Source organism: Mirounga leonina, unplaced genomic scaffold, assembly GCF_011800145.1.
Source record: "Mirounga leonina isolate KUSES-001 unplaced genomic scaffold, KU_Mleo_1.0 Mir_173, whole genome shotgun sequence".
Classification (NCBI taxonomy): domain Eukaryota; kingdom Metazoa; phylum Chordata; class Mammalia; order Carnivora; family Phocidae; genus Mirounga; species Mirounga leonina.
Genome location: NW_023270447.1, coordinates 368,694 through 382,893, shown reverse-complemented (window position 1 = coordinate 382,893; position 14,200 = coordinate 368,694).

The window sequence follows — 14,200 nt, the reverse complement described above, 5'->3', positions numbered from 1 at the left end:
GAATAACTTTTGGCAGTCTTCCCAGGTTGGCCGATGAGTCTGGAAGAGGGATTCTATGAGGTCTACCATGGCCTGTGGTTTCTGAGTACAATGGGATGTTATGTTTCCAGTTGAGGAGGTCAGTGGTGGGGGAGAAGGGCTGATAATACCTCATGGAATGGCCGGGTTGGACTGTCCTGTCTTCATCGTGCCTCTCGGATTCCCGAGTCTCTCATATGGGCATTTGGAGGGTGCTTGTGCCCGACCTGGGGCTCAGCCTGGCTGCTGGTCCTGGAGAAAGCAGATCTTTTGGGCCTGGGGGCGCTGGTGGATCCTCTGGGTCTGGGGGTGCCGGTGAAACCGACGGCGGTGGAGTATCTGGAGCTGAAGGGTCAGGTTTAGGCGGTCTTGGGGATATGTACGGTGGGGTCAGGGTCGGTTCATCCTTGGGATTTCTGGCTAGGATTTGTGGAGACTGGGGCTTTTGCTGATTTTCTTTAGGTTGCTTGGATGAGGCGATTAAGACCCTGGCCTGTCCCTGCCTATTGCAAGCCAATAGCACCCAGCGGGGAAGGGTCTGAGCAATTCCTACCCAGGAGTCAATGTACAGAAACTGGTCAGAGTGTCCTGGTTCTCCTGTTAATGACTTGCCATTCTGGACAAATCATTGGGACATCCAATGCCCCTTCTGAAGGCCACCGCTTCGAGCGGGGCCGGGCCGAGGCGACCGGGGTGGGAGACTGCCAAAAATTAGGCAGGGCACGCCTTCTCCATTATGATCCTTCATTGCGTTACCACCTCGCCGTTGCCCCAAACCGGTGGCAACAATGGGCCAGAGCGGTTGGGTTTCCCGGTCAGGGAACTAAATGTTCCGGAACCTGGACTGGATCAGCTGATGGAAGAACCAAGCGGCACCCGGAGATCTTAGAGGATAGGAGGTTTATTTAATGCCGGCAGGCTTAGAGGAGAGTGGTCTCCAAAGGTCTGAGCCCCGAGCACAAAGGGGGCAATTTATACACTTCTACTTCCGCATACTGGGCACTTTTGGCGCCTGCGCGAAGCAGGGCAGGGAGAAGGACCCGGAAGAGCCCCAGGGCAAGGACTGGGACTCTCGCCGGCTCAGTTGGCTCAGTTGGCCGTCTTAGGACACAGATTTTCCTTATCAGTATGTGTGTGAGTGTCTCTCTCTCTCTCTCTCTCTCTCTCTCACACACACACACACACACACACACACACGCACGCACGCACAGGAATATTACTAAGCCATAAAAAAGAATGAAATCTTGTCATTTGCAGCAACATGAATGGATCTGGAGGGTGTAATGCTAAGTGAAATAGATCAGTCAGAGAAAGACAAATACCGTATGATTTCACTCCTATGTGGGATTTAAGAAACAAAGTAAACGGACAAAGAAAAATGAGACCAAGAAACCCCAGACTCTTAACTATAGAGAACAAACTGGGGGTTATCAGAGTGGAAGTGGGTGGGGGGAATGGGTAAAATAGGTTAAGGGGATTATAGAATGTACTTGTGATGAGCACTGAGTAATGTATAGAAATGTTGGGGTTTTTTTCACATCTCAAAAGATTTTTATTTTTTAATTTTTTCCAAATTTTTATTTAAATTATAGTTAGTTAACATATAGTGGTATATTGGTTTCAGGAGTAGAATTTAGTGATTCGTCACTTACATATAACACTCAGTGCTCATCATAACAAGTGCCCTCTTTATTATTTTTTTATTTTATTTTTTTAAGATTTTTATTTATTTACTTGACAGAGAGAGAGACAGCGAGAGAGGGAACACAAGCAGGGGGAGTGAGAGAGGGAGAAGCAGGCTTCCTGCAGAGCAGGGAGCCTGATGTGGGCCTCGATCCCAGGACCCTGGGATCATGAGCTGAGCCTAAGGCAGACGCTTAACGACTGAGCCACCCAGGCGCCCCAACAAGTGCCCTCTTTAAAACCCATCACCCATTTAGCCCATCTCCCCACCAATCTCCCTCCATCAAACTTCGGTTTATACTCTATCATTAAGTGTCTCTTATGGTTTGCTTCCCTCTCTCTCTCTTTTTTTTTTTCCTTCCCATATGTTCATCTGTTTTGTTTCTTAAATTCCACATATGAGTGAAATCATATGGTATTTGTCTTTCTCTGACTGACTTATTTCGCTGACCATAATACGCTCTAGCTCCATCCACGTCATTGCAAATGGCAAGATTTCATTCTTTTTGATGGCTGAATAATATTACATTGTATATATATACCACATCTTCTTTATCCATTCATCAGTCTATGGACATTTGGGTCTTTCCATAGTTTGGCTATTGTTGGTAATGCTGCTATAAACATTAGGGTACATGTGCCCTTTCGAATCTGTATTTTTGTATCTTTTGGGTAAATTCATAGTAGTGCAATTGCTGGGTCATAGGGTAGTTCTATTTTTAATTGTTTGAGGAACCTCAATACTATTTTCTGGAGTGGTTGCCTCAGATTGCATTCCCACCAACAGAATAAGAGGATTCTTTTCTCTGCATCCTCGCCAACCTCCGTGGTTTCCTGTGTTGTTAATTTTAGCCATTCTGACAGGTGTGAGGTGGTATCTCTTTGCGGTTTTGATTTGTATTTCCCTGATGATGGCTGATGTTGAGTATCTTTTCATGTGTCTGTTAGCCATCTGGATGTCTTTGGGAAAATGTCTATTCATGTCTTCTGCCCATTTCTTAATGGGATTATTTGTTTTTTGGGGTGCTGAGTTTGAAAAGTTTATATTTTGGATACTAACCTTTTATCAGTTATGTCATTTGCAAATGTCTTCTCCCATTTCATAGGCTGCCTTTTGGTTTTGTTGACTGTTTCCTTTGCTGCGCAGAAGCTTTTTATCTTGATGAAGTCACAATAGTTCATTTTGGTTTTGTTTCCCTTGCCTCTGGAGATGTGTCTACCAAGAAGTTGCTGCTTCCAAGGTCAAAGAGGTTGCTGCCTATGTTCTCCTCTAGGATTTTGATGGTTTCCTGTGTCACATTTAGGTCTTTCATCCATTTTGAATTTATTTTTGTGTATGGTATAAGAAAGTGGTCCAGTTTCTTTCTTATGCTTGTTGCTATCCAGTTTTCCCAACCCCATTTGTTGAAAAGACTGTCTTTTTTCCATTGGATATTCTTTCCTGTGTTGTTGAAGATTAGTTGACCATAGAGTTGTGTGTGAATTTCTGGGTTTTCTATTTTGTTCCATTGATCTATATATCTGTTTTTGTGCCAGTACCATACTGTCTTGATGACTACAGCTTTGTAATATAGCTTGAAGTCTGGAATTGTGATGCCTCCAGCTTTGCACTTCCTTTTCAGGATTGCTTTGGCTATTCAGGGGTCTTCTGTGGTTCCATACAAATTTTAGGATTATTCTGTGAAAAATGCTGGTGTTATTTTTATTTTTAAAGTTTTATTTTTAAGTAATCTCTACACCCAGTGTGGGGCTTGAAATCACAACTCTGAGATCAAGAGTCTCACATTCTTTTTTTTTTTTTTAAAGATTTTATTTATTTATTTGAGAGAGAATGAGAGAGAGCACATGAGAGGGGGGAGGGTCAGAGGGAGAAGCAGACTCCCTGCCGAGCAGGGAGCCCGATGCGGGACTCGATCCAGGGACTCCAGGATCATGACCTGAGCCGAAGGCAGTCGCTTAACCAACTGAGCCACCCAGGCGCCCAAGAGTCTCACATTCTACTGACTGAACCACCCAGGTGCCTGTTGATGGTATTTTGATAGGGATTGCATTGACTGTATAGGTTGCTTTGGGTAGTATAGACATTTTAAAAATATTTGTTCTTCTAATCCATGAGCATGGAATGTTTTTCCATTTCTTTGTGTCCTCTTCAGTTTCTTTCATAAGTGTTCTATAGTTTTTTTTTTTTAAGATTTATTTATTTATTTATTTATTTATTTATTTATTTATTTATTTATTTGAGAGAGAGAATGAGATAGAGAGCACATGGGGGGGGAGGGTCAGAGGGAGAAGCAGACTCCCTGCTGAGCAGGGAGCCCAATGCGGGACTCGATCCTAGGACTCCAGGATCATGACCTGAGCCGAAGACAGTCGCTTAACCAACTGAGCCACCCAGGCGCCCGTGTTCTATAGTTCTCAGAGTACAGATCTTTTACTTCTTTGCTTAGGCTTATTCCTAGGTATCTTATTGTTTTTGGTGCAATTGTAAATGGGATCGATTCCTTGATTTCTTTTTCTGCTGCTTTATTATTGGTGTATAGAAATGCAACAGATTTCTGTACGTTGATTTTATACCCTGTGACTTTGCTGAATTCATGTATTAGTTCTAGCAACTTTTTGGTGGAGTCTTTTGGGTTTTCTACATGGAGTATCATATTGTCTACAAATGGTGAAAGTTTGACTCCTTCCTTGATAATTTGGATGCCTTTATTTCTTTTTGTTGTCTGATTACTGAGGCTAAGACTTCTAATACTATGTTAAATAGTAATGGTGAGAGTGGACTGGACCATAGAGGAAAAGCTCTCCGTTTTCCCCCATTGAGGATGATATTAACTGTGGGTCTTTCCTATATGGCCTTTATGATGTTGAGGTATGCTCCATCTATACCTACTATGTTGAGGGTTTTTATCAAGAATGGATGCTGTATTTTTTTTTAAAAGATTTTATTTATTTATTTGACAGAGAGAGACACAGCGAGAGAGGGAACACAAGCAGGGGGAATGAGAGAGGTTGAAGCAGGCTTCCCACTGAGTAGGGAGCCTGATGTGGGGCTCGATCCCAGGACCCTGGGATCATGACCTGAGCCTAAGGCAGACGCTTGACGACTGAGCCACCCAGGCACCCCTTTTATTCTTTCTTTTATTAATGTAGTGTATCATGTTGATTGATTTGAGGTATTGAGCCACCCCTCCAGCCCAAGAATAAATTCCATTTGATTGTGGTCAAAATTCTTTTAAAATACTGTTGGCTTATATTTGCTGGTATCTTGTTGAGAATTTTTGCATCCATGTTCATCAGGCATATTGACCTGTAATTCTCCTTTTCAGTGGGATCTTTGTCTGGTTTTGGAATCAAGTTAATACTGGCATCATAGAATGAGTTTGGAAGTTTTCCTTCCATTTCTATTTTTTGGAAAAGTTTGAGAAGAATAGGTATTAACTCTTTTTTTTTTTTTTAAGATTTTGTTTATTTATTTGACAGAGAGAGACACAGTGACAGAGAGAACACAAGCAGAGGGGGTGGGAGAGGGAGAAGCAGGCTTCCCACGGAGCAGGGCACCTGATGCAGGGCTCGATCCCAGGACCCTGGGACCATGACCTGAGCCGAAGGCAGAGGCTTAATGACTGAGCCACCCAGGTGCCCCAGGTATTAACTCTTCTTTAAATGTCTTGTAGAATTCCCCTGGGAAGCCATCTGGCTCTGGACTTTTGTTTATTGGGAGATTTTTGATTACTGATTCACATTCTTTGCTGGTTATGGGTCTGTTCAAATTCTCTATTTCTTCCTGTTTCAGTTTTGGTACTTTGTATGTTTTAGGAATTTATCCATTTCTTCCAGATTGCCCAGTTTGTTGGCATTTAATTTTTCATAGTATTCTCTTATGATTGTTTGTATTTCTGTGGTGTTGGTTGTGATCTTTTATAGTTCCTTCCTGGTTTTATTTATTTGGGTCCTTTCTCTTTTCTTTTTGGTAAGTCTGGCTAGGGGTTTATCACTTTTATTAATTCTTTCAAAGAACCAGTTCTTAGTTTCATTGATCTGTTCTACTGTTTTTGTTTGTTTTTATATCATTTATTTCTGCTCTAATTTTTATAATTTCCCATCTTCTGGTGGCTTTAGGCTTCATTTGCTGCCTCTTTTCTAGCTCCTTTAGGTGTAAGGTTGCGTTGTGTATTTGACACTTTCCTTGCTTCTTGAAGTAAGTCTGTATTGCAATATGTTTCCCTCTTAGGACCACCTTTGCTGCATCCCAAAGGTTTTGGACTGTCATGTTTTCTTTTTCTTTTTTTTTTTTTTTAAGATTTTATTTATTCATTTGAGACACAGAGATATATATATAGAGAGAGCATGAGCAGTGGGAGAAGCAGAGGAAGAGGGAGAAGCAGACTCCCCGCTGAGGCAGGAGCCCGATGTGGGGCTCGATCCCAGGACCCTGGGATCATTACCTGAGCCAAAGGCAGACGCTTAACCATCTGAGCCACCCAGGTGCCCCTGTCATGTTTTCATTTTCATTTGCTTTCATGTATTTTTAAAAAATTTTTCTTTAGGGCGCCTGGGTGGCTCAGTTGGTTAAGCGACTGCCTTTGGCTCAGGTCATGATCCTGGAGTCCCTGGATCGAGTCCCGCATCGGGCTCCCTGCTCGGCAGGGAGTCTGCTTCTCCCTCTCCCACTCCCCCTGCTTGTGTTCCCTCTCTCGCTGTGTCTTTCTCTGTCAAATAAATAAATAAAATCTTAAAAAAAATTTTTTTTTCTTTAATTTCCTGATTAACCCATTCATTCTTAATAGGATGTTCTTTAACCTCCATGTATATGTGGTCTTTCCAAATTTTTTCTTGTGATTGACTTCAAGTGTCATAGAGTTGTGGTCTGAAAATATACATGGTATGCTTATCTTTTTGTACTTGTTGAGGGCTGATTTGTGAGCCAGTATGTGATCTATTCTGGAGAATGTTCCACGTGCACTCCAGAAGAATGTGTATTCTGCTGCTTTAGGATGAAATGTTCTGAATATATCTGTTAAGTCCATCTGGTCCAGTGTGTCATTCAAAGCCCTGGTTTCCTTGTTGATTTTCTGCTTAGATGATCTGTCCATTGCTGTAAGTGGGGCACTAAAGTTCCCTACTATTATTGTATTATTGTCAATGAGTTTCTTTATGTTTGCTGTTAATAATATTTTATGTTTTGTGTTTAAATTTATTTTAAAGATTTTATTTATTTATTTGACAGAGCACGAGCAGATGGAGCAGCAGGCAGACGGAGAGGGAGAAGCCAGCTCCCTGCTGAGCAAAGAGCCCAAAGCGGAGCTCAATCCCAGGACCCTGGGATCATGACCTGAGCTGAAGGCCGATGCTTAACCAACTGAGCCACCCAGGCCCCCTTTTATGTTTGTTATTAACTGACTTATATATTTGGGTGCTCCCATGTTGGGGTAATAAATATTTACAATTGTTAGATCTTCTTGATGGATAGACCCCTTAATTATGATATAGTGACCTTCTTCATCTCTTGTTACAGTCTGTGGTTTAAAATCTAGTGTATCTGATATAAGTATGGTTGCTCCTGCTTTCTTTTGATATACATTAGCATGATAAATGGTTCTCCACCCCCTCACCTTCAATCTGCAAGTGTCTTTAGGTCTAAAATGAGTTTCTTATAGGTAGCATATAGATGGGTCTTGGTTTTTTTTTTTTTATCCATTCTGATACCCTATGTCTTTTGATTGGAGCATTTAGTCCGTTTACATTCAAAGTGATGATTGATAGATATGAATTTAGTGCTATTGTATTACCTATAAATTTGGTGTTTCTGGTGATGTTTTCTGTTCCTTTTCAGTCTTTGTTGTTTTTGGTCTTTCTTTCCCACTCAGAGTCCCCTTTAATATTTCTTGCAGGGTTGGTTTAGTGTTCATGAACTCCTTTAGTTTTATTTTGTCTGGGAAACTCTTTATGTTTCCTTCTATTCTGAATGACAGCCTTGCTGGATAAAGTATTCTTGGCTGCATATTTTTCCCATTCAACACATTGACTATATCATGCCACTTTCTTCTGGCCTGCCAATTTCTGTGGACAGATGTGCTGCAAACATTATCTGTCTTCCCTTATAGGTTAAGGACTTTTTTTCCCCTAGCTGCTTTTAGGATTCTTTCCTTGTCTGTGTATTCAGTAAAATTGACTACAACAGGTCTTAGTGTGGGCCGGCTTTTGTTGAATTTGATGGGAGTTCTCTGTGCCTCTTGGATTTTGATGTCTGTTTTCTTCCTCAGATTAGGACAGTTTTCAGCTATAATTTGCTCAAATAAACCTTCTGCCCCCTTTTCCCTCTCTTCTTCATCTGGGACTTATGATACGAATTTATTACACTTTAAGGAGTCACTGAGGGGCGCCTGGGTGGCTCAGATGGTTAAGCATCTGCCTTCAACTCAGGTCATGATCCCAGGGGTCCTGGGATCGAGCCCCACATTGGGCTCCTGGCTCAGCGGGGAGCCTGCTTCTCCTTCTCCCTCTGCCTCTCTCCCTGCTCATGCTCTCTCTCTCTCTCTCTGTATCTCTGTGTCACCAATGAATAAATAAAATCTTAAAAAAAAAAAAAGGAGTCACTGAGTTCTCTAAGTCTGCATTCATGATCCAATACTTTTCTTTCCCTCTTCTTTTCAGCTTCATTATTTTCCATAATTTTATTTTTATATCACTGATTTGTTCTTCCACTTCATCCATCCTCATTGTCATCAGATTCAGTCGGTTTTGCATCTCAGTTATAACATTTTTTATTTTGGCCAAACTAGTTTTTAGTTCTTTTATCTCTGCCATGAGGGATTCTCTAATGTCTTCTATACTTTTCTTAGCTAATATCCTTATGATTGTTGTTTTAAATCCTGGTTCAGGCATCTTACTTATATCTGTTTTGATTAAATCCCCAGCCATTACTTTTTTTCCCTGTTCTTTCTTTTGGGGTAAATTCCTCTGTCTTGTCATTTTGTCTAGGTCACTGTGTGTGTGTGTGTGTGTGTGTGTGTGTGTGTGTGTGTGTGTGTGTTAGAAAGCCTGTTATAGTCCTGCTCCTGAGAGTAATAGCTATATTAAGAAGAGCTCCTGTACTGTCTTGGGCCTGGTGCTTCAGGAAGTGTTTCAGAGTGTGCACTCTGCTGCTGTGTTTTGGCTTCTCCTTCCTTCAGGTCAGTCCTCTGCAGAGTTTCTCCTTGCCTGCAGTGGGGGTGCTTGGACCTTGTCCACTGTGTGTGAAGTTTTAATTAGATGTATTCTGGTCTGTTTGTTAAAAGAAGCTAGATCCTCAGAGAAAGACAAATACCATATGATTTCACTAATATGTGGAATTTAAGAAACAAAACAGATGAACATATGGGAAGGAGGGGGAAGAGAGAGAGAGAGAGGAAAATGAACCATAAGAGAATCTTAATAATAGAGAACAAACAGGGTTGCTGGAGGGGAGGTGGCCGGATGGGCTAAATGGGTGATAGGCATTAAGGAGGGCACTTGTTATGATGAGCACTGGGTGTTATATGTAAGTGATGAATCACTAAATTCTGTTCCTGAAACCACTATTTCATTATATGTTAACTAACTAGAATTTAAATAAAAATTTGAAAAAAAAAAAAAAAGAAGCTAGATCCTATTTCCTCTAGAGCTGAAGATTTGCAGCACTCTATGATCAGTAGACTTGGTGCATGGAAGGGGCTTGTGCTGGTCTTTGGGAGGGGGGCTGCTGCACTGATTGTCAGGCCGACTTGCCCTAGTGGAGATGCACCTGCAGGGTGCAGGGGGGCTCCACTGCTTATAAAAACTTGTGGTAGGCCACCCCTCTCCTTTTCCCAGTCAGTGGTTTGGGGGAAGAGTTTTTCTTGTGCAATCCCCTGTGTGCTGTTTTCATTCTGTCTCTCTCTCTCTCTTTCTCACTCACCTCTCCATGATCAGGACTCCCTCCCCTCACAGCGCCTGCAATTCTTTTCTCCCCCAGTCAACTATCCACAGCTCCTATCTTCCATGAGGTGGCCGTTTTTCTACCTCTGGATGTGCAGTTTGTTCTCTCTGTCCTCAGATTGGTTTCTTGGGTGTTCAGAATGATTTGATACTTATCTAGCTGTGTTCAAGAGACAAGGCAAGCTTAGGGTCCCCCTACTCCTCTGCCATCTTAACTCCCATGTATAGAATTGTTGAGTCAATATGTTATATGCCTGAAACTAACACTGTATGTTAATTATCCTGGAATTAAAATGAAAGGGCTTTGTAAACTGTGAAGAACTATGTAGATGTTACCAGCAGTTCCTTTTCATTGTTATTCTGGTTAATGATGGAACATACTGATGCTTCCCTTACTATACTGCGGGGTAGGCGCAGATTCCAATTTCATTATTAAACTGACTTTAAAACAATATGCTGTGCACTTACACCTTTAATACTCACAATTATATTATCCTTATTTTATGAGACTAAGAGAAGTTATTTAATTTGCTCAAGAACATATTTTTAAGGACACCTGGCTGGCTCAGTTGGAAGAGCATGTGACTCTTGATCTCAGGGTTGTGAATTCAAGCTTCATGTTGGGTATAGATATTATTAAAAAAATTAGCTTCAATATGTGTGTGTGTGTATATATATATATATATACATATATATATATATATATATACTTTTAGGCTTTTTAGGCCCTCCCAAGATTGAGATAGCTGCCTTTCTATGTGCTGCCCCATCATAGCACTTACTACATAGTTCTCCCCACTGGACGAGAAGCTGTGGATGCCAGGAACCAAATTTTGTTCACTATTATATCTCTTCTTTTTTTTTTTTTTTAAAGATTTTTATTTATTTATTTGACAGAGAGAGAGATAGCGAGAGCAGGAACACAAGCAGGGGGAGTGGGAGAGGGAGAAGCAGGCTTCCTGCCAAGCAGGGAGCCCGATGTGGGACTCGATCCCAGGACCCTGGGATCATGACCTGAGCCGAAGGCAGATGCTTAACGACTGAGCCACCCAGGCGCCCCACTATTATATCTCTTCTATTCAGCAAATAGGCACATAGAATATATTCCCAAAAGATGCTGTTTTTTTTTTTAAGTTTTATTATTTTTTTAAGTAGGCTCCACGCCCAGTGTGGGGCTTGAACTCACAACCCTGAGATCAAGAGTTGCATGCTCTGCTGAGCCAGCCAGGCGCCCCTCCAAAAAATGCTGTTTAGATGAATGGATTAATGAAGGCTGGTCTTCATTAGTTCTATTGTTCTATTCATTAAGTTGCTGTTTTCCTTATAACTTAACTCTTCACTGTCCGTCTCCCCCTACCAGAAAGGAAGAACCATGGAAGATAGTTACATTTTGTTCCTTAAAGAATCTTCAATGCCTACAACAGTGCTTAGAACTGGCACAGGGTAAATGTCATGTTGAATGCATGTATGGAAAGGTCAATGGTCAATTTCCTCCTTTGACCAACATTTCCCTTTTCCTAACACTGTATTTTTTCTGATGCTGATCTCAGTAAAATGACATTCTAGAACATCTGTAACCCTAGGATGTGGTAAGTGCTGAATGGTCAGGCTTCCTGAGTTAAACATTCACTTGAAGCTGAACGGTGATCAGAAGGAGAACTACAGGAGCACTGTCTCAAAGAAGGCAGCAGTGGTGGCTGGCACCCCGTGGACTCTCTGCATGCCACAGCGTCTGTCCTGTCCCAGCAAAATCATGACTTGAGGCCATTTGTTCTCTTGAGTTCAGTGTCAATATCTTAGAATAATCATTAACTTTATTTTCTTGGAAGACAAGCTTCTCTTATCAGAATGCTTCTATTTCAAATCTACTCATTTTTTCTGATTATTACTGAAAAGGTAACAATCACATTCCCAGTCAGGAAAACAAATATAGAAAAAAAAGTCACCATCCTACCACAAGTATGGTGGGAATTTTGTGTGTATTCCTCCCCTCCTCTTTTTTTTTTCCCTAAAAGTACATTATATATATGGATCTAACCAGTTTGTGTTGTGCTTTCTTCATTTAATGTTGTATCATGTTTATAACATAAGGATCTTTCCATGCTATTAGACTTCATAACCATCTATTTAAATACATTGCTACACATTTAAGGATTTTCAAATATAGGGCTCATTTCACTGTCAGGTATGTCAGGAAAAGTCACCCAGAGTCTGAAAGACAAAAAACTCGAGGCACTTAAATATTTTTGTTTGTTTGTTTCAGTGTTTAATTTAAATTCCAGTTAGTTAACATATAGTGTAATATTAGTTTCAGGAGTAGAATTTAGTGATTCATCACGAATATATAAGACCCAGTGTTCATCACAACAAGTAAGGCACTTAAATATTTTTAAGACTCTGTTAAATGTCAGGATTAAAAAGGCTTATCTAGGGGCACCTGGGTGGCTCAGTCGGTTAAGCGTCTGCCTTTGGCTCGGGTCATGATCTCAGGGTCCTGGGATCAAGCCCCGCGTCGGGCTCCCCGCTCCGCGGGGAGTCTGTTTCTCCCTCTCCCTCTGCCTGCCCCTCTGTCTACTTGTGCTCTCTCTGTGTTGAGAGAAAAAAATAAATAAATAAAAGGCTTATCTAAAAACATACAGATGACCAAGCACATGAAAATATGGTCAACATCATTAGTTGTCAGAGAAATTAAAGTTAAAGAGCCTGACTATGCCAGGTGCTGTCAGGATGCAGAATAACTAGAACTCTCATACATTGCTAGTTGGATTACAAATTGGTCTGGCCACTTCAACAATAGTTTTATAGCTTCTTACAAAATTAAACATGTATTTGCCGCATGACCCAGCAACTCCAATGCTAGGCATTTTCCCAAGAGAAATGAAAGCATATGTCTACACAGACCTCTGTGTGAATGTTTATAGCAGCTTTATTCATAATAGCCAAAAAGTGGAAAAAAACAGAGTCCATCAACTGGTGGATAGATTTACAAATTATGGCACATCCACACAAAGAAATATTACTCAGCAATAAAAAACAACAAACTATGTATAAATACAATGACATGGATTAATCATAAAACATTATGCCGTGTAAAGAAGCCAGACACAGGGTCGCCTGGGTGGCTCAGTTGGTTAAGTGTTTGCCTTGGGATCAGGTCATGATCTCAGGGTCCTGGGATCAAGCCCCTTGTTGGGCTCCCTGCTCAGCAGGGACCCTGCTTCTTCCTCTCTCTCCCTGTTCGTGCTCTCTCTTGCTATCTTTCTCTCTCTCTTAAATAAATAAAATCTTAAAACAGAGAAGCCAGACACCGGAAGTTACTCTATTACTCACAACACTTCTGACATTCCATTTTTTCCACAACAACAACCCCTTCTCCAACTCCAGACTCTAAACTAGGTGTCCTACACTTCCGTTCAATGCTGACACTTAGTCTGTAGAGTTAGTGTCAGACTCCACAGGTTTAAAGGTTGCCCTTACTTCAGATTCCAGTCACAAGCCCTGGGGTGCCACCAGTATCTCTGACCAACTAGCTCTAAGCTCGGAGTTCCCATCACTCTTTTCTCAGGTCTGCTAATTTGCCAGGAATTTCATAAAACTCAGGGAAACACTTTGCTTACATTTATTGATTTATTTCTAAAGGATACGATGCAGGAACCGCCAAACAGAAGGGCCGCAATGGGCAAGGTATGTGGGGAGGCATGGCGTGGAGCTTCCATGCCCTGCCTGAGCACGCTACCCTCCCAACACCAGCCCGTCAATGTATCCACCAACCAGGAAGCTCTCTAAGCCTTGTAGTTTAGGAGTTTTTATGGAGGTTTCATTACATGGACACAACTGATTAAATCATTAGCTCTTAGTAATTGAACTCAACTTCCACAAGGGGTCATGGGCAGGGGCTGGAAGTTCCTACCCTCTAATCATGCCTTGGTCTTTCTGGAGACCAGCCTCATTCTTGAAGCTATCTAGGGGGTTCCAGCCACCAGTCATCTAATTAGCATGCAGAAGACACTCATCACTTCGGAAATCCAAGGGTTTTAGGAACAGTGTACCAGGAACTAGGGACAAAGACCAGATATATATTTCTTATTATGCCAGCTACATGCCTTGTGATTTCATTTATTCTGTTCTGGAAAAGGCAAAACTATAGGGGACAGAATTCAGATCAGTGGTTGCCAGGAGCTGTAGGTAAGAGAAAGGAAGTGACCGCCGAGAGGCTGGAGGGAATTATCTTGCTTGTTTGAAATGTTCTCTATGGGGGTGGGAGTTATTTATACAAATACCATTCATCAAACTTTAGTCTTATGAAAGAGATTTATCCTGTATGTAAAGTATACCTTAATAAATATGACTTCAAATAGAAGCGATTACCATCTGTTATCTTTTGTAAATCCCCTGACCCCAAAGGATGTGACAAATGCATTATGACTGCTGTAAAGGCATGAAATAAAAATCCCATCAATGGACACTTGGTATTGATGTAGTTCTTGAATACAGGTGGGTTTAGTGGGATGAGGTCTGGAGCCGATGACCAGGAAAGAATTCTTGAGACATCTTTGGTGCAAAA